Below are 11,793 nucleotides of genomic sequence, written 5' to 3'. Positions count from 1 at the left end.
AGACAAGAAAATAAAAGAAAAAATAAAGAACTGAGTAAAAAAAAATCTAGTTTTGAATGAGTGGTTTCTTTCCAGTATCTGCAGTCTTGGAATCCAGCAAGTCCCGGTTTTTTGGCCTAGCTTTATGAGTTGTGGGTTTGTGACCCGCAAACCCCCATCCCATAAGAGTCCTCCCGGTCCATGCACTCCAGACTTTGGCCCCCATTCAATCTGAGGCATATACTGCTCACATTGTTGGATGGAGAAAGAAATCAGACCACTAGTCTCTGTGCTAGTTGTAGGCCGTGGTGTAGAGGCTGAAGCAGACTGCTGGTCTTAATACCAGTACGTTCAGATCCAACCATCTCTGAAAGCCATATTCGCTGGACCAGGCTCCTCACCACTGAGGTATGCCCCATATCCTTCCCAGCCTGAGCTCAAACTTCCCCAAGGGCCCAAGGCTAGCCTATATCCTCTCCCTAACTGTCTTGTAAATATCTCTCACCCGGTCACTGTGGTAGGATAACACTGGAAACACTGAAGTAAAGTTGTTTGGTATCAAAAACCGGGTTGAATAACCCTGTTATTGCAGGCTGATCAGGCCCACAATCTCCCAAGCGAGTGGACAGTGAAGGCTTAAATAAATGACATAATGGAAATGATTTCAGGGCTCCAGGAGGGACTAACTCTCTTACAGCTTCAGTATTCCCTGAATTAGCCCAAGACTGCTCTGGGCAGCCCGTATTTATTTGATTTTCAAACGAAGGGGGAGGATACTCAAGAAAACGTGGGAATCTCGCAGGACCTTGGGAGAATTTTCCCAAGTAGTAAATTATGTCAATCAGGAGAATTACCTTATCTTTAGGTTGCTATTTATTGTAGGAGTGTGGAGCCTGCAGTTGCAGTCTCCCCGTAGTTAATTGAGGTTGGAGCCAAACGTCCTCAGCAGTGGCCTTATCTTGTCCTTTGAGGCATCACAGCTTCACAAGCCAAAACAGGCCTCAGCGGTGACCAGAGACACATAGAGATTTATTTACTATGAGTCAAGTGCCCATCTTTAGACAAGGTGCCTAAGCTTCAAACAACTCCCAAGTAAACATGAAAAGCCAATTGATTAATATTAAATCCTGGGGCTGGGGATTTAGCTCAGCAGCACAGCACCAGCCTGGCAAGTGCAATGTCATGAGTTTGGTTCCCGGTACCGAAGGAAAAAAAAACAAAAAACAAAATATTAAATCCTGCTCAGAGGCACTTTGTAGTGGTCCCCAACATGAGATAAATTAGTGACAAATAGAATAAGTTTTAGTACCTGGTATTCAAAAGAAGTTGTTGTATTGCATTGATTTTAATATTGGCACATACTGATTTTTTAGTATTTGTTGTATTGTAGTACCTGGTGTAGAATTCCAGAAATAAGAATCTGGAAATCTCTTATTTTTTCCAAAAGAAAAGAGAGAGAGAATAAACAGTGAGGTAGAGCTTTTGCAAAAGGTCAGAGGATCTAGAGACAGAGGCAGAGAGAGGAAAGGAGGGAGAGCCAGGTGAAGTAAAAATAATTACAGTGTGTTATGTACATGTACCAACTCCTTACAATGAATGTAATAATTATGTGCAGCAAATATGTACAAATAAATAAACCATAACTTTCTTGAAGCAAAACCATGTTATTAAAAATAACATGTCATTAAGTTTTTCTCCCAGGGGCCTCCCTCTCCCTTTCCTCCTCCCTCTCTCCCTCTGCGTCCAACACTTGTATTCTTCAGGTTTCCCCGAGGAGCACAAATAGGATAGATGGCTAGAGATATGCGAGCAAGGATTAATTAGAGAAACTGGCTCATCTGATTATAGTGCCTGAGAAGTCTCCCAACAAGCAGACCACAAGCTGGAGATCCTGTAATTTCAGTAGGGTCACTCAGTCCAAATTCACAGACCTTAGAATCTGATAAGTCAGTGATATAAGTCTCAGTCCAAAGACAAAGGCCAGAGAATCTGGGAGGAGCCATGTAAATTTAGTGTAAGTCCCAGAATTCAGTGTTCCTGCAATTGTAACAAGTAAGGACAGGAAAAGAAGGTGTGGGGGGGATATAGCTCAGTGGCACAGTACCTGCCTACCAAGTGCTAGGTCATGAGTTCGATTACCGGTACAAAAAAAAAACAAAACAAGGAACAAAGAAAAGAAATGCACTCCAGGTACATAACTGAAGATATCACCTTACCTTTGCCCTTTGTGTTCTTCTGGCGCCTGCTGAATAACTCACTCCCACCCACATAGAGGGTGGATCTTTCCCATTCAGTCCATTGTCTCACACACAAACAACCTCTGGAAATTTCTTTACAAATGTACCAAAAATAATGCTTCGTCTGCTTTTGGGTATTCCTTAATCTAGTCAAGCTGAAACATGAAATTATCCATTATACACATGATCATGAACTGCTTGTGAAAATAGTCCATATCCACATGAACTATTTGTGAATGAATGAACTATTTGTGAATGGATGAACTAAGGAAGGACAGGATGAACTGTAACTATCTAGAATAGACCATGCACTTAGCTGCTTTAAAAGACCAGAATTATAGGAATAGAGCTGGAAGTGCAGTCCATTAGGTAGAAGTCCAAGTGCCCAAGGAACTTGGGGAGACAGACTTGAGGCTGATATATGTAAGAAGACTAGAGGGTAGGATAGCCACGTAGTGTAAAACTTGAAAGAGAAAAGGGGTGAAGCCCTATATAAATGAGACCAAAACGGGGAGTGGGGCTGACAATACTTTCTTCTGGTCTTTGGAATACTAGTCTCAATGCCAGAGCACTTATAAGGAATAGCGCTCTCACACTGGGTGGTGCTAGATTATGGACTGCATGTAGCAGACTCTGCTTTATCTCATTTAACCTACATAACATCTCCTTATAGAGATATACCACGCAATTTAGGAACACATGGACTTTAGAGCCAGGCTGTCCAATATGCCACTTCATATCTCTCATGCTACCTTAATGACCTTGGACACACTGCTTAAATTTTCAGCTATTTCCCCAACTGTCATATAGGGATAATATTAGCACCTACTATGTAGAGTTCCTACAAGAAATAAATTCTGTTCCATCCATGTTAAACTACTCTTCTTTCCTGTTTACTGATAAAGAAAATGTAGAAAAAATCAGGCATGGTCTCAGGCCATTCAGGCTTCTATAGCGAAATACCATGAATAAGGTGGTATGTACACAATAAAAGTCTTACATTTCTGCAGGGTGGGAGCCCAAGACCAAGATGCCAGGAAACTCATTGTCTGGTAAGAACTTGCTTTCTGGTTCATGGATGGTGCCTTCTAGCTGCGTTCTCATGTAATGGAAAGGGAAGGCAACTCCGAGGCCTCCTAAGGGCTCTTCTCCCATTCATTGAGAGCAGAGAGTTCATGAGCTGATTTAGGGCCCCCACCTCCTAACGCTATCACATGATGGTTAGGTTTCAACAGAGGAACTTTGATGAGGCACAAGTATTCAGCAAGCATAGTAATGAAACCAAAGGGCAGCTTGAATAAACAGTATTACACCTCTGATCTTGAATGCCAGTAACTCTTAGCTCTTTGTGTTACGGCATCTGGCAGTTCCCAGCCACCCCTTTCAACTCCTCAGCAGACAGGGATCCTGACCCCTTTGAAAGCTCCTCTAGAGCTCTTGAAGCAGTTTTCATGGATTCTCTGAAGCTCTCCTCCTGGTGTCTACTGGAATCCTCAGTTCTCATTCACTCTCTGAATCTCATCAGTGTTAATGGCCCCTAGTGTTATATATACACAAATATTAGTTGACATATGGTTCCCAAGATCAATCACTGGCCTAGTTTACGAAGGCTGAAGAAGTTTCTAAATCTACTTCAAAAGTCAGTATTTAAAAAAAAAAAAAAAAAGACTGTACCCCAACAAATCACTTAACACTTGCAACTGCAGAAAATATATTAACATATAATTCTGAGTGCTGTGAAATATGCTTGCATATTTAAAGAATGATATCTTTGCCTCCAAGTTTCTTGTGCAGACATAAAAACTCAGGTCAAACCTGTTGATTTGTCAACTCTGTTATCAGAATGACAGCAAAAATAACTGAATTGTGACTATTTTTGGAATGGGAGATTAAACTCGGGACATTGTGCATGCTGGATGCTAGAACAGCAGTGTATCACTGAGCTCTATTCACAGCTTCTTTTTTATTTTTTTTACAGAGAAAAAAACAATTATACAAAATTTCAAAACAAGGTAATAGGAGAGTGACAGTGGTTCATACATCGCATATTGTTATCTTCAAAATAGTTGCTCAGATTATAAGACATAGGCATGGAAAGTTGATCAAACAAATAAGCACAAGCACTTCTTTTCAATGAACTAATAGAAATTAGTAGTATAACTATCTTATTTAGTTAGTTAGTTAGTTTTGCTTTTCTCTCCCTTCTTTTCTCCTTTCCCTCATCCCAGTTTCACAGGTTCTTTTTGAGACATTATCTTACTAATATGTCCAGGCTAGCATAGAAACTGTGATCCTCCTGTCCCAGCCTCCTGAATAGCTGACCTTACAGGTGGGCAAAACCACCCCTGACTTGAGTCGTCCATTTTTATTTCAGTATTATCGTATGGTTTAAGTAGAGAATGAGTTAATTTCAATAAGGCTTTTATTTTTAAATCTAATTGCTGTTTTAAAGTCAGAGTAAAGATTTTCAAAGTTAGTTCTATCAAAGGCAAAAGACATAACATCGTAAATATTACAGTAAATTCAGCTTTAGAAGAGCATTCCGTATAAGGTTATGTCATTTGGGAAGTAAACATTATAAGTAGAAAGGTTGGTAGAGCACAATGTCATAGTGAAAACAATGTTCTTATTAAATTAAAAGTCTATAGGGGAAAAAAAATCTATAGAGGAGAAATGTATTAGGACTCGGTTTTCTAACAACCAACCTTTGATCCAAGATTCTCCACAAAAACTGTGGTCTTTAATGAACCAAAGTACAGATTATCTCTATCCAAATTGTGGGAGTCAGCGCTGAATATATGTAAAGGAAGCGCTTTTTTTCTAAGCTGTAATGTTCTATCTTGCAGGGTTTCCTGAAGGGTCAGCCGATGGACTCTGAAGATGGAGCACAGCATGACTTGGAGGGAGGCCACGGCTTCACAGCTGCAGGATGTGGGAGACGTTTTCTGTGCTGCTTCCCAAGCTGTCCCCAGTACTATCAGCTCAGCTGTCTCCAACGCTATCAGCTGATGTGGAACATGTACTCTCCTTGAACTATCTTTTGAGCTCCCTTCTCATAGAATGCCTTTTGTTCTCATTTAGTAAAGAGCTTTTGTTCTCATTATGTAGTTGACACAATGTGCTCCTTTAATAAACAGAGTGGTCATCAACCCTCTCCTCGTGTCACGAGTCTTCTTCATCGTGTGACACAAGTCATCGGAGATTAGCACCATCACCCCGCATATTCACTGGGGCATACAAAAGTTGCCAATGTTCATAAGTAGACCAAAAAAACTGCAAAATTCTTGCTGCAAGCTGATGTGAAAAGAGAAATGCTTTGGCCTTCTCTCCTTCCTGACAGACAAGAGGGGAGCCATTCTCCACATCACCACCCTTCTGCCGTGGTATTTTGCCCGAAGTAATGGAAACAAGGAAGCATGCTCTAAACCTCTGACCCACAAAGTAAAATAAACCTTCCCTGCTTTAAAAGTAAATAAATTCTTCATGAAAAAATTCACTGCGTGTTGGTCTATATTCCATTTCTGTTTGAGGTGACAGGTCCCGAGAATGAGGTGCCGCGGATGATAAGAAAAATAAGAGAGACAGTTATGGGATCCGGGGGCTTGCAGCCTCTCAGACTGAAGCCTCGAGAACCATTTTTCAGTAACCTTTTATTGAGAAAGAACAAAGGAAGCAACAGGACTAATGAGAAGATATCAGCAGATTTAGCAAGGATAATACAGCTTAATTATCACAGGAACTAGACTTGACTCAGTTGGCCATCCTATTATCATTCCTTCGGGCATATCTCAGCAAAGCATCTAGTGTTGTCCCCCCGGCTTTCCACAGGGACACAGGTGCTATAATCATTTCCTTTCCACCAGTGCTTTTGCTAGACCTTCTCCAGAACCAATCATACACTTGGTCAGACCTGAGGTAATATGTTGAAAGATTAACTAAAGAATGTCCTTCTCCACAACTGCGTATGAAGCAATAAACCATTAACAAATTTCAAAGTCCTCCATTAATAAAGTTCTCCCATCACAAGATAATTACACTACAAATAGGTAGTTAAATGATTGCAAAACAAAATCTATGTTTGAACACAGAATGAAAATGAACAAACTACGTCCATGAGCAATGCAGATGAATCTAGTAAGAAAAAATACACAACTGTCAAAATGACCAAAACAAGATTATTATTTAGAGAAATAATAACAGGGAGTTAAACTAAAAAGAAATCCAAGAAATGATTTTTGTAAATATCTGGATACTGATTGCCTCTGAAATGCCACATGAGAAAAGTACATGTCTGGATGACAGTGTTCCTATCTTGACCAGAGTGAATACTGCATATTCACTTGATAACTTATCAAGCTCTGCTTCTGTTTATGCACTTCTTTGAATTGACATTGTATTTCACAGTAAAAGTAATATGAAAAATAAAATTAAATAAGTAAATTAAGTACTTTGGGTAAGGGTTTCTTTAGGGTAATGCAAATTGATGGGTTTCTCCCCTCATTATAATTCCTTTAGAGTCGCTGTGGTGCCACCCACTGGAGGCCATGTGCCATGGAGCTGACCAGTATGGCCCCAAGCCAATATGGCACTGGCCACTAGAGGCCATGTGCTCAGCCCCACCCTTCTTCCTCTCAGTCAAATTAGGACTTCCTACTTCCCTTTTGTAGTATCCCGTTTCATTTTCCCATGCTCCCACCCAATGCTGGTCTGCCACGTCAGGGGGTCCACCCCCTAAACCCCGCCTCCAGCCTGGCCCTATATAACCATTGTTCTTCTAGTCAGGCCTTGAGAAGCTCCACATTCCTCTTTCCTACTGTGGTCTTCTCCGTGCCCACAATAAAGGTGTTTTATTCTGTCTTATTTCTTTCTGTGCTGGAAAACCTATCACAAATGTTCTGAAATTACGTAGTGACACTGGTTGCATAGATCTGTGAGTAAACTAAACAGAATTAAGTTGTACATCATGAAAGAGGGAATGCTATAGTATGCAAGTTACATCTCAAACTGGTTTTTAAAAATGACTTTTCCCCTCGAGACAAGGGCATGCCCATCCAGAAGCTCCAAGTTGCCTCTACAATTTGCTTCCCCTTAGCACGAGGCAGTAGAGGTGAGGACCAAACAACTGACCTGATTCTGGATGAAGACAATGCCTGGGAGAGAAGGAAGCAACCAGACCCTATGCCTGTCAACCATAAGTAAAACAGTCCGCTTGAACTGCCACCCCACAACCTATAGCCAGCAGAGACCAGAGAGCTAACTGCTCTGACTTAGCAGCGGAAGCAAGGACACACCTTAGACTGGGTGGTAACCACAGTTTGGGGGGAATGAGTAGAGGCACCAGTGGTGCAAGCAGGGCACCTCAGAAGCCCACAGGCCTTAAAGGTGAGGCAGAGAAAAGCATGACTGGCCAGCTCTCAAGACTGTGGGTCTCAGAAAGAAGCCACCCAGTCAAAACCACAAGAATTTTTTCTTTGACTCAGTGTTATTTATATTTTTTATTATTGTCATGTTTATTCCACTGAATTTTAGAGAGTTGGGTGTTCTTCTCCCTTTACATTTATTTTCTCTCCTCTTCTCTTTTCCCCTTTCAACTTTTTCTCTTCCTTCTTATCTTTGTTCTATTTTCTATGTTTTGATCTGTCTTGTTCTTATTTTTCTTGCTCTTTCCTGTGACTGTTCTCCACCACTATTAATTTCCTCTTATTCCTCAATAGGAACTTGTGTCTCATTTTTTTCTCCTCTTTTTCACATTCCATTGATTAATTTTTCAAATTTTGCTGTTTTTCACTCTTTGGGTCTCCACACATCGTACACAAATAAACTGAAGAATTCAAAAGCAATCGGTAGATTTCTGAACCAAGAAGATTGAACAACCCTGAACATGCAATAACAGGCCATGATATTGAAGCAGTTATATAATTTTTTTAAAAACAAAGCTACCAACTAAGAAAAGCTCAGGTCTGGATCATTTCACTGCTGAAATCTACAATAACTTCAGGGAAGATTTAACACCAATACTCCTCGAGTTCTTTACTGAAAATGAAAGGGAATGAGTTCTTCCAAAGTCATTTCTGGAAGCTACCATTACCCTTTTCCCAAAACCAAACAAGGATCCAACCAAAAAAGAGAACAACAGACCAATCTCTTTAATAAATATACTTGCAAAAATGCTCAACAAAATACTGGCAAACAGAATGCAATGAATCATCAAAAGGATCACACATCGTGACCAAGTAGGCTTCATCCCAGGTGTAATAGTTAAGTGATTGTTCATTTTGAGTAAGAAACACCCAACTAGACTAGCTCAGTATAGTTCTGGGTGTGGAAGACCCACCCTAGGGAGGACTGTCACCAGAATGATATAAAAGGGAAGCGAAGAAGGAAAGCTTGCTTCTGTCTCTTCGAAGGAGCTCCAGGCTTTGCCTTCCCCTTGGATGTTGTCTTCTGACTTCAGCGAGGATTCTTCAGCATTCTTTTGCATTCTGATACAGACTCGCACAGGACACTAAGTGAGCTCCAGGCCCTTGGCTATATCCTTCAGATTCTCAGTGTGCATACAAACCTTTTGCACTCTTCCATATCTAACTATGGTTGACCACTGTAAGTCAATCTTATAAAGTCTTATATATTTATGTATCTTGCATTAAATCTGTTTCTCTAGTAAGTATTGATTGATAACCTGGGATGCAAAGATATCTCAACATATGCAAATCAATGAATATAATTCATCACATAAACAAAGGCAAGGACAAAAGTCACAAGACCACCTCAATAGACACAGAAATAAGCTTTGATAATGTTCAACATCCTTTTGTGATAAAGGCACTGAAAAAATAGATATAAAAGGGATTTATCTCATTCTGATAAAGCCATTTATGACAAACCTACTGTCAGCATCATATTAAATAGGCAAAAACTGAAAGTTTTCCCTCTAAAATCAAGAACAATTAATCTGTGCTATACTGTAGGCTTTTCTAAATAAGCTAATGATATTTTTATTGTGTTTGTTGAAAATGAATTGGAAATCTGTATTCAGTGTTCAATAGCCAGAATATCACTGTTAGTGTTTTATAAACTATATTACTGGAGAAAAAAAAGGGAGAGAACAAGACATTTAAATCACCCCTTAAAAAGCAAAAGAAATGAACAACGAAAACTCAAATTTTAAATAAGGTTTAATTTTGAAATTGTATAATTGCATTTTGAACTACATGGATTCTATCTAGAACTACTATCCATATACTTTGTAGGATTTATGGGAAAATTTTTTTGGTTTTATTACTTAGTTATGTGTGTGAGGCACAACTTTCCATGCAGATGAGAAATTGATACTTCAAAGACTTTAATATCTGTAAGGCGTTAGCAAGAATATCAAAGTTTTTGTCACACTGTCTAGCAAATATACATGAATGTCTACATGTTAACCAGCATTACAAAATGATGTGACTCAAGGGAGGAAATTTAAACACTGATTTCAAAATCAACAAATGCTGACAAGGTTATGAGGAAGAAGGACCCTTTTACATTGTTGGTAGGAATGTAAACTAGTATAACCATGACAAAAAATATTATGGAGATTCCTCAAATAATTAAAAATAGAAATTCCTTTTGGCCCAAGTATATTTCTTCTGTTATCTTCCTGGAACATCATATTATGGGATACATGCATATATCCATGTTTATAGCAGCACACCTCACAATAGCTGTGTCATGGAAGCAGCCTATAGGGCCATCAATAAATGAATGGATTAAGAAAACGTGGTATTTATACAAAATAGACTTCTTCTCAGGGAGAAGAACAGGTAAATTTGGGTCAGTTGGAGGAATGCAACTTGAGCCTATAATACAAAGTGAAATAAGTGAGTCACAGAAAGTTAAATATCACATGGTTTCTCTAATGGGAGAGCCAAAATATAAATAACCCAAAAAGCAAAGTAAAAGAGACATCTTAAGAAATACAGAGGTAAAGTCTGTAGAGATAGGAAGAAAATCTTGAGAAGGAGGAATGCGAGGGCAGGGGGAACAGAGGAAGTAAAAATGATCAAGATGTGATAGGCAGGTGTATCAATAATTCAATCTGAACGCAATCACCAATTATCAAAAACATAAACTCATTTTTTAATAAAAGAAGATTCCTAAAAATTTCCAATGAAAAAGGAATGTATAAAAGCAGACTCAAACCAATGGAGTGAAAAGACAGCCCACAAAGTACGAAAACATTTTTGCTAACTGTCCCTCAGACGAAGGACTTATTTATATCTCAAACACATAAAGAATTGAAAAAACTCAGACCCCCAAAATTCAAAGACCTAATCCAAAAACAGGCATTTGAGATGAATACATACTTCTCAGATGAAGAAATATAAATGGCAAATAAGTACATGAAAAAGTGTTTAACATCATTAGTCATTCAAGAGATACAAATTAAAACAACACTGAGATTTCATCTCACCCCAATAAGAATGGCTACCATCAAGAAATCAACCAACAACAAATGCTGGAGGGGTTGTGGGAGAAAAAGAACAATGTCCTACATGAGTTGAGCTGAATACCCAGAGCAAAATCCCACAACAATGTCCTACATGAGTTGAGCTGAATACCCAGAGCTCATAACAATGCCTCCTATGAATCCAGCTGGAGGCCCAGAGCCCATAACACTGTTGGTGGCAATGTAGACTCATGCAACCACTTTGGAAATCAGTCTGGAGATTCCTCAAAAAATTAGGATGAGAGGTCCCATTTAACCCATCCATTCCCCTTCTGGGTATTTTCCCAGAAGAATTAAAAATATCATACCACAGCAATATATGTGCACTCATGTTCATAGCAGTGCAATCTGTCACATCAAAATTTTGGAAACAACCCAATGCCCATCAGTTGAAGAATAGATAAGAAAAATATGGTATTTTTATACAATGGAATATTACTCAGCTATAAAAAAGATAAACTCAAGGCTTTTATAATAGGTAAATGAATGCAATTAGAGACCATACTCATAAGAGAAATAAATCAGACCCACATGTGTAAACACCCTATTATATCCCTAGTGTAAGAATCCAAAAGAGTAAACAAAACTTAAATGTACAATAGATACTATGAAAGGGAAAGAAACTGCTTAATAGGAAAGAACAACTGGGATGAGGGAAAGAAGAAAAGAAAGAAAGAAGGAAAGGAAAAAATTATGTATATATACACAAGATAGCTAAGATAATTGTACTACTAATTTCTATTAGTCTATTAAAAAAACAGTTAATGTTTAATTGTTTGATCAATCTTGCATGCTGTGTTGGTTTGGGGCTTATTTTGCAAGGGGAACAATATAATACAGGACACACACTTTATATGATTATTTATAATAGTTACCCAAAGAACAGTATACAAAAGAGTACAGAAAATCTGTCCACACACTAAGACCAAGGAATCCAGCTGAGGGCCTGGATCTCACAACAATGTCCTACATGAGTTGAGCTGAATACCCAGAGCTCATAACAATGCCTCCTATGAATCCAGCTGGAGGCCCAGAGCCCATAACAACGTCTCATGCAGACCTGTTTCATGGATCTTCTGGGAAGGCCCA

This window comes from Chinchilla lanigera, unplaced genomic scaffold (genome assembly GCF_000276665.1).
Source record: "Chinchilla lanigera isolate Chin_1 unplaced genomic scaffold, ChiLan1.0 scaffold00057, whole genome shotgun sequence".
Classification (NCBI taxonomy): Eukaryota; Metazoa; Chordata; class Mammalia; order Rodentia; family Chinchillidae; genus Chinchilla; species Chinchilla lanigera.
The sequence above is the reverse complement of the archived record's forward strand: the minus strand, read 5'-3'. Positions refer to the sequence as shown.